Source organism: Salvelinus namaycush, chromosome 5 (assembly GCF_016432855.1).
Source record: "Salvelinus namaycush isolate Seneca chromosome 5, SaNama_1.0, whole genome shotgun sequence".
NCBI lineage: Eukaryota > Metazoa > Chordata > Actinopteri > Salmoniformes > Salmonidae > Salvelinus > Salvelinus namaycush.
In genome coordinates this window covers 50,243,634-50,257,748 of record NC_052311.1, presented here as the reverse complement: position 1 = coordinate 50,257,748, position 14,115 = coordinate 50,243,634, and positions in this window count along the sequence as shown.

The window sequence follows — 14,115 nt, the reverse complement described above, 5'->3', positions numbered from 1 at the left end:
TATATATACAAGTTTCAAGGTGGCCTCTCTATATAGAATATGACATACTGTCTGTAGCAAATCCCAACAATTCTATGCTATGGTCCCCCCTTCTGCATATGATCACCATTGCTCTGTTGTTCGAGCGGGTACTTCCGTGTGTTAGTCAACCCCCTGTGGTCCTGAGCCAATGTGTCAGGGCTGTGTGTATATGAAGACTGTCTCATGATGTTAGGTACATGCAGTCAGACATGACTCTACATGCTTAAATCACCCCTTAAAAAAGAATGCATCTCGTGACATACACTCAACAATGAGAACAACCCACTAAACTGCATGTTGATTACTCACACTTTTTTCATGTAAAATGGGGCCCTATTCAACCCAAACTATTCTCCTGTGCTGAATGAATGCATGTTTAAGTGGATTTTCTCATATTTTTGCATCGCAAGGACATGTTTCTTGGTCTTATCCGCCAAATCCAGTTACCATTTTTGATAAGACATTATCATTATTTCAACATAAAACACTAGATAACAGAATAAAGATGGTTAGCTCTCTCTGTTTCAAAAGTAGAAGTTTGATGTTTAAGGTCAAGCCATGTGGAGTCTCGAGTATGAGAGTCATTCATGTGCAAGGGAGCTAGCCTGGCATTCGTCAATAACCATTTGTAATTTGTCTGATCTCTGGTATAGACTTGGGCACCTGAAGCATATGCCCTTGGTCCTCCGGAGCTCACTGGGCAGCAGAATGAGACTTAAGCTCCTATAAGACTCTTTCAGGCACTGTTTGATTGGGCCAGACACTCTAGATAATGAGACCAGGACTGTCTGCATCGATCAACCAGCAGTCCCCCTCTTAGGTCGAGAACATGTCATGGTGATGTGGTGATGTGTTTGTGTGTGTGTGTGTGTGCGTGCATGTGCATGTTGGTGTGTTTGTGGAGTGGGGGCGTTGGTATTTTACTAGGTATTTTCTGATTGACCATGTTTATGTGACAGTGCCAATACTTGAATTAACTTGAATTCCAATGGAGTGTTCACTTTGAAATTGCTAAGCAAACAAATGAATTGTGAGAAATATAGTATTCGTTCTAACAAAGATATCTACATATACAGTACCAGTCAAAGTTTGGACACACCTACTCATTCCAGGGTTTCTCTTTATTTTTACTATTTTCTACATTGCAGAATAATAGTGAAGACGTCAAAACTATGAAATAACCCACATGGAATCATGTAGTACCCAAAAAAGTGTTAAACAAATCAAAATATTTTTTATATTTGAGATTCTTCAAAGTAACCACCCAGCTTTGCACACTCTTGGCATTCACTCAACCAGCTTCACGAGGAATGCTTTTCCAACAGTCTTTAAGGAGTTCCCACATATGCTGAGCATAACTCAGCTTCACTCAACTCATTCCAAACCATCTAAATTGTGTTGAGTTTGGGTGATTGTGGAGGCCAGGTCATCTGATGCAGCACTCCATCACTTTCCTTCTTTGTCAAATAGCCCTTACACAGCCTGGAGGTGTGTTTTGGGTCATTGTCCTGTTGAAAAACAAATGATAGCCATGCTGGTTAAGCGTGCCTTGAATTCTAAATAAATCACAGACAATGTCACCAGCAAAGCACCCCCACACCATCACACCTCCTCCTCCATGCTTCACGGTGGGAACCACACATGCAGAAATCATCCGTTCACATACTCTACGTCTCACAAAGACACTGTGTTTGGAACCAAAAATCTAAAATTTGGACTCATCAGACCAAAAGACCAATTTTCCGCCAGTCTAATGTCCATTGCTCGTGTTTCTTGGCCCAAGCAAGTCTCTTCTTATTATTGGTGTCCATTAGTAGTCGTTTCTTTGGAGCAATTCGACCATGATGGCCAGATTCACACAGTCTCCTCTGAACAGATGATGTTGAGATGTGTCTGTTACATGAACTCTGTGAAGCATTTATTTGGGCTGAAATTTCTGAGGCTGGTAACTCTAATGAACTTATCCTCTGCAGCAGAGGTAACTCTGGGTCTTCCTTTCCTGTGGCGGTCCTCATGAGAGCCAGTTTCATCATAGCACTTGATGGTTTTTGCGACTGCATCCCTACCTTGAAATGTTACTCATTGACTGCCATTCATGTCTTATGGTAAAGAAGGACTGTCATTTCTCTTTGCTTATTTGAGCTGTTCTTGCCATAATATGGACTTGATCTTTTACCAAATAGGGCTATCTTCTGTATACTAGCCCTACTTTGTCACAACGTAACTGATTGTCTCAAACGCATTAAGAAGGAAAGAAATTCCACAAATTACCTTTTAACAAGGCACACCTGTTAATTTAAATGGATTCCAGGTGACTACCTCATGAAGCTGGTTGAGAGAATGCCAAGAGTGTGCAAAGCTGTCATCAAGGCATAGGGTGGCTACTTTGAAAAATCTCAAATATAAAATGTATTTGTTTAAGTGTTTAAGTGTTTAACACTTTTTAGGTTACTACATGATTCCATATGTGTTATTTCATAGTTTTGATGTCTTCACCATTATTCGACAATGTAGAAAACAGTAAAAATAAAGAAAAACCCTTGAATCAGTAGGCGTGTCCAAACTTTTGACTGGTACTGTATTTCAGGATGTTGTGTATCGCTGGAAATAATCAGAATTCATGTAATTCATGTAGTTCATGTAAACATAACAGTTTTGAAAACATAGCTTGTCCAATAAAATTAGTTTTTTGGCACCTTTTTGGCACCAGGGTAAGTTAAGCCGCCTTGGTGTAAGATCTACTCATCTACACATTTCTGTACTAAATTAAATATTACCATCATATTTTTAAAACCATGTCTATCTTTATTTCACAAACAATTCAACACAATTATCATTATGCTTTATTTTTTCTCTTTTAATAAATGTAAGCATCTTTTAACACAGGTTTAACACTTAACATAGGCTTAACATAGGCTTAACACGAAACAAACACATTTCTAACACTTTGTACTTAAAAAAAATACTTTTAACATAGGCTCAGGCCCTGGTAACCTCATATCCCAGTGATAATACCTTTCATTACACCTTGGAAGAAAACACTTCAGATGTGGCCTAGAGGGGGGCTCCATCATTCATTGAATCAGATGGCTCATTCATCACAAAACCCATTGATATTGCCAACTACTTTAATGATTTTTTTCATTGGCAAGATTTAAAAATGTAGGCATGCCAGCAACAAACACTGACACAACCCATCCAAGTATTTCTGACCAAATTATGAAAGTCAAGCATTGTAATTTTGAATCCCATAAAGTAAGTGTGGAAGAGGTGAAAAAGTTATTTTTGTCTATCAACAATGACAAGCCAGTGGGGTCTGACAACTTGGATGGAAAATTGCTTAGGAGAATAGCGGACGATATTGCCACTCCTATTTGCCATATCTTCAAATTAAGCCGACTAGAAAGTGTGTGCCCTCGGGGCTGGAGGGAAGCAAAAGTCATTCCGCTACCTAAGAATAGTAAAGACCCCATTTACTGTCTCAAATAGCCGACCAATCAGCCTGTTACCAACCCGTAGTAAACTTTTGGGAAAAATTGTGTTTAAACAGATGCAATGATTTTCTACAGTGAAAATTGACAACAGACTTTCAGCACGCTTATAGGGAAGAACATTCAACAAGCACAGCACTTACACAAATGACTGATGATTGGTTGAGAGAAATCGATGATAAAAAGATTGTGAGGGCTGTTTTGTTAGACTTCAGTGCGGCTTTTGACATTATCGATCATAGTCGGCTGCTGAAAAAACGTACACTATGTGTTATGGCCTTACATCCCCTGCTATATTGGAAAAAGAGTTACCTGTCTAATAGAACACAGAGGGTGTTCTTTAATGGAAGTCTCTCCAACATAATCCAGGTAGAATCAGGAATTCCTCAGGGCAGCAGTCTTGGCCCCTTACTTTTTTCAATCTTTACTAACGACATGCTACTGGCTTTGAGTAAAGCCAGTGTGTCTACGTCAGCTACTACAGCAACTGAAATGACTGCAATACTTAACAAGGAGCTGCAGTTAGTTTCAGAATGGGAGGCAAGCAATAAGTTAGTCCTAAATATTTCTAAAGCTAAAAGCATTGTATTTGGGACAAATCATTCACTACACCCTAAACCTCAACTAAATATTGTAATGAATAATGTGGAAATTGAGCAAGTTGAGGTGACTAAACTGCTTGGAGTAACCCTGGATTGTAAACTGTCATGGTCAAAACATATGGATACAACAGTAGCTAAGATGATTCTGTCCATAATAAAGCCCTGATCTGCCATCTTAACAGCACTATCAACAAGCCAGGTCCTACATGCCCTAGTTTTGTCGCACCTGGACTACTGTTCAGTTGTGTGGTCAGGTGTCACAAAGAGGGATTTAGGAAAACTGAAATCGGCTGGCCCTTGGATGTACACAGAGAGCTAACATTAATAATATGCATGTCAATCTCTCCTGGCTCAAAGTGGAGGAGAGATTGACTTCATCACTACTTGTATTTGTGAGAGGTATGTTGAATGCACCGAGGTGTCTGTTTCAACTACTGGCACACAGCTCGGACACACATGCATACCCCACAAAACATGCCACCAGAGGTTTCTTCACAGTCCCCAAGTCCAGAACAGACCATGGGAGGCGCACAGTACCATATAGAGACATGAGACATGGAACTGAATTCCACATTAAGTAACTGATGCAAGCAGTAAAATCAGATTTACAAAACAGATAAAAATACACCTTATTGAACAGTGGGGACTGTGACGAAACACAAACACAGGCACAGACACATGCATACACACACGATAACATACGCACTATACACACACGTACACATGGATTTTATGCTGTAGATATGTGGTAATAGAGTAGTGGCCTGAGGGCACACAATGTGTAGTGAAATCTGTTGTGAATGTATTTTAATGTTTTTAAAATGGTGTAACTGCCTTAATTTTGCTGGACCCCAAGAAGAGTACCTGCTGCCTTGGCAGAGGCTAATGGGGATCCATAATAAATACAAATACAAACTCAACTGAGGAAGGAATTTTTCATAGTTTGAACTTGACTAATCACACAAATGCGAGGTTCTCTGCATCTGAGGCTACTAAGCCCATGAAACTGGTCTGCAAGATTCTTGATTTGTTTAGCAAGCTCAGACTCATGTCAGACAAGAGCTTGTGTGCCTCTGCTACTCTATCATAGCCTCTCTTTCGTACAGGTGCATCTTCATTTTCTTTTTTGCCTCTGTACCTCTTAAGTGTAATTTGGTCCATTTGTTCATCCCTTGCTGCTGCTCGAATGGACTTCTTCCTTTCTCTCACTTCCTTGGCTGCTCTTTCAAGAACCTCAAGGGGCTAGACCCTTGCTTGTTTTTCGTTTGTATACATGGGATATGCATAATATATGCATAAAACCAAATAGCGCAATTTACCTCAAAGAAACCATTTTGACTAGGTTGACTAGGTCCTGTCTGGGTTGGCGCCCCCCCTTGGGTTGTGCCGTGGCGGAAATCTTTGTGGGCTATACTCGGCCTTGTCTCAGGATGGTAAGTTGGTGGTTGAAGATATCCCTCTAGTGGTGTGGGGGCTGTGCTTTGGCAAAGTGGGTGGGGTTATATCCTTCCTGTTTGGCCCTGTCCGGGGGTATCATCGGAGGCGGCCACAGTGTCTCCTGACCCCTCCTGTCTCAGCCTCCAGTATTTATGCTGCAGTAGTTTATGTGTCGGGGGGCTAGGGTCAGTTTGTTATATCTGGAGTACTTCTCCTGTCTTATCCGGTGTCCTGTGTGAATTTAAGTATGCTCTCTCTAATTCTCTCTTTCTCTCTTTCTTTCTCTCTCTCGGAGGACCTGAGCCCGAAGACCATGCCTCAGGACTACCTGGCATGATGACTCCTTGCTGTCCCCAGTCCACCTGGCCGTGCTGCTGCTCCAGTTTCAACTGTTCTGCCTGCGGCTATGGAACCCTGACCTGTTCACCGGACGTGCTACCTGTCCCAGACCTGCTGTTTTCAACTCTCTAGAGACAGCAGGAGCGGTAGAGATACTCTTAATGATCGGCTATGAAAAGCCAACTGACATTTACTCCTGAGGTGCTGACTTGCTGCACCCTCGACAACTACTGTGATTATTATTATTTGATCATGCTGGTCATTTATGAACATTTGAACATCTTGGCCATGTTCTGTTATAATCTCCACCCGGCACAGCCAGAAGAGGACTGGCCACCCCTCATAGCCTGTTTCCTCTCTAGGTTTCTTCCTAGGTTTTGGCCTTTCTAGGGAGTTTTTCCTAGCCACCGTGCTTCTACACCTGCATTGCTTGCTGTTTGGGGTTTTAGGCTGGGTTTCTGTACAGCACTTTGAGATATCAGCTGATGTAAGAAGGGCTATATAAATACATTTGATTTGATTTGACTATATTAGCCCACACAGCTGAGGATGAGCTTTCATGCTAGGTTTAGGACCTCATATTGTAGTTTATAGAGACCCCAACTAATGTATAAAACAGTCTTAAAACGATCTACTTGGTTTAGATACAAGCATCATGAAACTTTAAACACAATAAATTAATTTGACTTAGTAAAAATAATTTTTTTGGACCTAACTTGCTTACCACTTTTTCCATGTGGTTTCTTCCTTCACAGACTCCATGAAAAGATGACCTCTTCCCAAATATTTGGTTACATGGTTCATTTTGTGTACGGTATCCTAGAAACAAGGGGTGGCTAAACTAACCTTTTGGCACAACTTACCCCACTCTCACCTACAGTTCCTTAAATGGTATGGTCATTGTGTTACTACAGAGCTTTATGTTCTGTCCAAAATCCTGGTAACATTACATTAAACATATTTGATTTCCTATTTACTTGAATTTCCGTTCAATATTCAGTGAGACCTGACAGAGCTGTTGGAGGGGAGGCCACATCTGTTTCCTGTTTTTGTGCATACCATTGAGCCCACCACAAAACTGGAAGCAGATCACCTCCCAGGATCCTCTGCTCTGATCATATGACCAATCCCGTGACTGAGTCATGGGATGGGATCTCCAGTTTGACTAAGCTGGTCTGGTACTATAATAATAAGTAATCTGACATCGTTGTGTTGTTCTATGAGAGCAACAAAGTAATCATAAACAACCATATATACAGCATGTTTATATATACACACCAAGATTCATAAGATCCATACAGCAATTCCACAGTAGAAGCTTTGGAATTTACATCCAATCCATATATTTTGTTAGAAGAATTATACATCTCTTTTGTTTATTCGCTGTCCAGTATCTGTATATGGAGTAACATTCATTCAGATTTTTTCCAATCTACTGAAATATGTGTATGCCTGGGTTTGAATTCAGATGTGAACTGTGTGCACTTGTCACTGACCAATTCAGAGAAATGCATTTAAACTAGAGGGTTTTAAAATGTGTTTTGACAACAGATTCAAGTATAGTCTTTATTTCATTCTCGGCAGAGATAGTTAATAAAAGGAGAAGCTGGATTTTAATTCCAGTACATTGATTTTTAAATTGACTGTTAAATATATTCTGTATCATCTCTCAATGCAATAAATCCATGATAAACCAGGGGGTAGGCAGGATTGTGTGATTTGAATGTCCCGCAACTCTGGAACATCCATATGTGTTGAAAATAACCACTTGTCTCATTATAGCTGGGCATTCTTTCACCGTTTGAAAGGGTTAGAGAATCAGACTAGATAATGAATAACTGCAGTTTTGTAGATTGTTCATTCAGATGGAGCATGGGGTTGTAGGTTCCCACACGGGTTACATGTACCAATAGGCCTACTGTATGTGTTGACTTGAAGTCGCTCGAGATAAAAGCATCTGGTGAATGGCTGAGCCTGTCCTGAATCAGTCAATCAGTGTTCAGAGAATTAGCAACAGATTGTATTACAACAAAGACTTGAGGCCCTGGATGGGAAATCTATCATTGCATAGAATGCATCCAACCACATTCTGATCTTAGTGTTGGTAGACCTTAGTATGTACTGAAATACCATCAGTGACATTGGCACAAAATCCACGTGACAGCTGTTAGTTTTGGAGTAACTAGTTAAACCGTAAGGCTTGGGATGTAATGTCACTTAGGGGCTTCCTCCTTTGGCTTTGCACATGGGGAGGAATGGCGCTGGAATGTATAATTTTGTGTGGTTTTTTTTTCTCGCTGATCTTAACTTTTTTTGTACATAATGTTTGTGATATCGTTTCCTATGACCGGAAAGAGCTTTTGGACATTAGAACAGCGATAACTAACCTTGATTTGGAGATGGATTTCTATTTCAACGAGTTGGCGGCGCTGGGCATACTGCTCAACCCGGACCAGGCCCTAATCCCAGACACTCGGAAGAGAAAGAGATGGTGATAAACAGGCCAACATGCAGGCACCCTGATGAAACTATGACGTCAAGTAAATAAACCGCCTCTACCCTCTGTTCTAATGGCGAATGTACAATCACTGGAGAACAAACTGGACGAGCGCCATTCGAGACTATCCTATCAATGAGACCTGAAGAACTGTAATATTCTATGCTTCTCGTAGTTGTGGCTGAAGAAGGACATGGATAATATACATCTAGCTGTTTTTTCTATGCATCGACAGAACACAATTTCAGTGTCAGGTAAGCTCAAGGGGTGTGTGTCTCTTTGTCAACAACAGCTGGTTCGTGATCTCTAATATTAAGAAAGTATCAAAGTTCTGCTCGCCTGAGTTAGAATACTTCATTATAAGCTGTAGACCATACTATTTACCAAAATAGTTTTTATCTGTATTTTTCGTGGTTGTCTATTTACCACCACAAACCAATGCTGGCACTAAGACCACACGAGCTGTATAGCTGTATAGGGTCATAAGCAAACAAGAAAATGTTCATCCAGAGGCGGCACTCCTAGTGGCTGGTGATTTTAATGCAGGAAAACTGCATGTCACCTGTGCAACTAGAGGTGAAAAAACTCTGGATCACCTTTACTCCACACACAGGGACGCATACAAAGCTCTCCCTCTCCCTCCATTTGGCAAATCTGACCAAGCAAAAACTCAAACAGGAAGTGATGCCCTCAATATGGAAGTGGTCCGATGAAGTGGATGCTAAGCTACAGGCCTGTTTCTCTAGCACAGACTGGAATATGTTCTGGGATTAATCCGAGGGCATCGAGGATTTTACCACATCAGTCACCAGCTTCATTAATAAGTTCCTCGATGACATTGTCCCCCCCAGTGACCGTACAATGGATTACAGACAACATCCGCACTGAGCTAAAGGCTAGAGCTGCTGCTTTCAAGGAGCAGGACACTAACACGGACGTTTGTAAGAAATCCTGACGAACCATTAAACAGGCAAAGCGTCAATACAGGACTAATATCGAATCCTATTACACCGGCTCTGACGTTCGACAGATGTGGCAGGGTTTGCAAACTGTCATGGATTACAAAGGGAAACCCAGTCGCGAGCTTCCCAGTGATGCGTGCCTATCAGACAAGCTAAATGCATTCTATGCTCGCTTCGAGGCAAGCAACACTGAATCATGCGTGAGAGCTCCAGCTGTTCTGGATGACTGTGTGATCACGCTCTCCGTAGCCGTTGTGAGTAAGACCTTTAAATAAGTTAACATTCACAAGGCCGCAGGGCCAGATGGATTACCTGGATGCGTACTCAGAGCATGCACTGACCAGCTGGAAAGTGTCTTCACTGACATTTTTAACCTCTCCCTGACCCAGTCTGTATTACCTACATGTTTCAAGCTGACCACCATAGTCCCTGTGCCCAAGAACGCCTAGGTAATCTTGTAGCACCCCGTAGCACTCACATCGGTAGCCATGAAATGTTTTAAAAGGCTGTTCAAGGATCACATCAACACCATCATCTCAGACACACTCCAATTCGCATACCGCCCCAATAGATCCACAGATGACGCAATTTCTATTGCACTCCACACTGTCCTTTCCCACATGGACAAAAGGAACACCTATGTGAGAATGCTGTGCATTGACTACAGCTCAGCGTTCAACACCATAGTGCTCTCCAAGCTCATCACTAAGCTAAAGACCCAGGGACTGAACACCTCTCTCTGCAACTGGATCCTAGACTTCCTGATGGGACCCCCCCTAGGTTGGGAGGGTAGGCAACAACACCCCCCTCAGTGGTGCGTGCTTAGTCCCCTCCTGTACTCTCTGTTCACCCATGACTTTGTGGCTGCACATGACTCCAATACCATCATTAAGGTTGCCGACGACATGACGGTAGTAGGCATCATCACTGATGACGATGAGACAGTCTGTAGGGAGGAGGTCAGAGACCTGGCAGTGTGTTGCCAGGACAACAACCTTTCCCTCAACGTCAGCAAAACATAGGAGATAATCGTGGACTAGAGGAAACGGAGGGCTGAGCACGCCCCCAATCACATCGACGGGCTGGGTGGAGCGGGTCGAGAACTTCAAGTTCTTCAGTGTCCATATCATGGTCCAAACACACCAACACTGTTGGGAAGAGGGCATGACAACGCCTCTTCCAACTCCGGAGACTGAAATGATTTTTCATGGGCTCTCAGATCTTCAAAAAGTTCTACAGCTGCACCATTGAGAGCATCTTGACTGGCTGCATGGTATGGCAACTGCTTGGCTTCCGACCGCAAGGCGCTACAGAGGGTAGTGTGTGCGGCCCAGCACATCACTGGGGTCAAGCTCCCTGCCATCCAGGACCTCTATACCAGGCAATGTCAGACGAAGGCCCGAAAAATGTCAAAGACTCCAGCCACCCAAGTCATAAACTGTTCTCTTTGCTACCACACGGCAAGCAGTACCGTTGCACCAAGTCTGGAGCCAACAGGACATGAACAGCTTCTAGCCCCAAACCACAAGGCTGCTAAATAGTTAGTTAAATAGTTAACCAAATAGCTACCCGGACTATGTTCATTGACCCCTTTTTGTACTCATCACATACGCTGCTGCTACTGTTTACTATATGTCACTTTATTCCTAGTTATATATACATATCTACCTAAATTACCTCGTACCCCTGCACATTGGGGTGGCAGGCAGCCTAGTGGTTAGAGCGTTGGACTAGTAACCAAAAGGTCGCAAGATTGAATCCCCGAGCCGACAAGGTAAAAATCTGTCGTTTTGCCCCTCAACAAGGGCCGTCATTGAAAATAAGAATTTGTTCTTAACTGACTTGCCTAGTTAAATAAAGGAAAAAATAAATAAAATTGACTCGGTACTGGTACCCCTTATATGTAGAAAAGTTATTCTTACTCATTGTGTATACAGTTTATTATTACTTTAATTATTACGTGTTTAACTTTTCTACTATTTCTCTATTTTCTTTCTCTCTGCATTGTTGAGAAGGGCCCGTCAGTAAACATTTCAATGTTAGTCCACATCTGTTGTTTACGAAGCACGTGACAAATGCAAATTGATTTGATTTGACATGTGCTGATGTGTAAATTATCAAGGGATACCATCATATCTGGCAATGGAACAAAGCCATTCATGATTCCTAATATCTAATCATAATAGCTGGGATCGTTGTGCAGACGTCTGTTATTTTCGTTCCCTTTACTGTTTATGGGATTAAAGTTCATGCACCGCAGCAATGGCTAACCTCCACATCACACAGACAGAATGAAAAGCCCATTTCAATTCCGCAGACTGCCAGCTCATTCACTATTTTATTTCAAAATTGGTAGATCTCATCTGCCACGTGCTGCTCCATCTCCAAGTTTGCTCTTTAGGGATTAGTAGTCCGAGACAAGATTTAGTTAAAGTGGTGCGTGCCTCATGCTTCGGTCTTCAACGCATATTTTTAGACCAGGGTCAAACACTCACTGTGCAGAAGAGAAAGTGAAATGAGCTGGGAGACTGTAGCTAAGTGACGTTCACTTTATAGCGGTGCCAATATTTTAAAGAATACTTGAGCGCTCTGCATTATGGGCCTGCTCATTAGAAGAGCCAAGCAGAGCCACAAGAGAAAACAGCTGAGGCTTCACTGTGGGTTTAAAAGCTGATAGGTCTATTTGGAGTTCCATGTTTTGACCACGGAATAGTGTTAGGATGACCTTTGACATCATCTGAAATTCCATGCACCACAGTTACTATTTTGTGTGTGGGTATGTGTGTGTTTGTTTACTTGGTTGGTTGGTTGGTTGTTTCGGTCTGTTATAGATTTTAAACTCAAATCTCAAATTGAAATGGTGGTCAAACTATTATAACAGATGAAAGCCAGTTTCACAAATTCCCAGTATCCCAGAATCTATTATCTGCATCAACCAAGTAACATTACCAACACATGATTCTGTTTTGCAAAAACATTTAACGAATTCATCACAAAAATGTTTTACTAATTACATGTTTGTCTGAGATTAGCATTTACATTTAATTCATTTCTTGAGTCTTGCTTTGGAGAAGGGAGTGTGTTTTGGTTTTGTTTTTCCCTTGTTTTCATTATATAAAAATATTTAAGGATGGATCAGAGCCACCCAAAACAAATAATCCCAATGTAATCTTCTTGGTTACAAAACGAAGTGCTGGCCGCTAACCAAGCAGAGCCTGTTAGCAGGTCTTTGACCAGCTGTCTGTGGCAGCCGCCACAAAAAGAAAAACCCTCAAGAAAGAGCTCATTCTTAATTTCCCGTGCAGAGAAAAACATGAAGATTATTCATATTATACAGATTATGATCCTTTACGGTATCATTCTGATGAAACACAACATTATCTTTCTGTTATTCTGTACATGTTTTGTTTTTGGCTAGAAATATCTACATTAATCAACAGCGTTGATTTTTTTGTCAAGATTTTGACAATGATGCAAATCAGTCCTCGTTGTGTTTTCTCAGATTTCGATCAGGTCTGATATATGTGAAATGGAGTATGTGACACTAATGTAGTCCACTAGCTTGTTTTGTTGTACTACTTTAATTCAGATTAAAGTAAGTGAACTCCATTTGGTGGTAAAGGTGAACCTGGCTAATTATAGAGAACCGGCTCCATCTCCCTTTGTTCATTTTAGACATTCTCCCCCCAGTGGCCAAACGTAATTAAAGTCCTTTGGGCTTTGCCAAGAGTGCCACTGTCCTCCCAAATCACTAATGGATGGCGCACCAGTTTCAGATACAGAGAAATAAAAGGCTACTCACGATCACTACAGCAAATGTACCATACTGGTCATTAAAATGAATTAAGTGACTGTCAGCTACATTATGTCGGCAAAGCAACCAATGCCAATTAATGCACCTGAGTGAACAACACTGTAACAGAATGTCATGTGGAGAGTGTGAGACTCCTGTACAATCAAGACATAATGTACCTCTAATACATTTGTTTATATCAATCCCATTCTATCTGAATGCTGGATATCGCAGGCAGGTCACCTGTGATACAAGTCAGTGTTCTGACGTCCATCCATGTCCGAGGATGTCAGGAGATGACGCGGAAACCAGCCACTAGGGGCAACATTGAGCGATGTTAAGTTCAAGCATCTGCCTCTAATTCCAAAAGTTGCATGTTTGAATCCAGTGATAGAAAGTTTTCTATATTTTTGTTTTAAGCCTATCCCAAACCTTAACCCTTACCTTAACCTATCGGAGTTCATGCCTGACCTTAAACATGACCTTAAAAATGTGGAGTTGATGCTGTAATATTTGTGTTGTGGAGAAATGACCAGGCAGGAGACGGGAGTACAGTTAGTTTTCGTTTAGTCAAAACCTCTCGTGCTCTACAGTTCCCGGGCACACTAGTGCGCATGTGCATTTCCTATTAGTTGTAGTAACGTAACACTGTCGTAATACATCACTGCTTAGTAACAGCATAGTAACTAATATAAACAGATGTAGATCCCAGATACTACAGATGCATAAACTTAACCTTAAACACATTTGAGAAACATGGATGAATGTCTAATTCTGACGTGAGAATGTGAGAGCTTGTAGGGATATCATCTGTTCAAAACGAACTTTGACAAGGCCTCGGGCAGTTTCTCCAAATTAACATGGCCATGTGTTGAGTGTTGTTAAACGCAATAACCTTCTGCACCTGCCTCAGTTTCAGACGCACTTTTCCTCTTGCTCCTCATCAGGAACATACCGGCTGGCAGATGCTCCA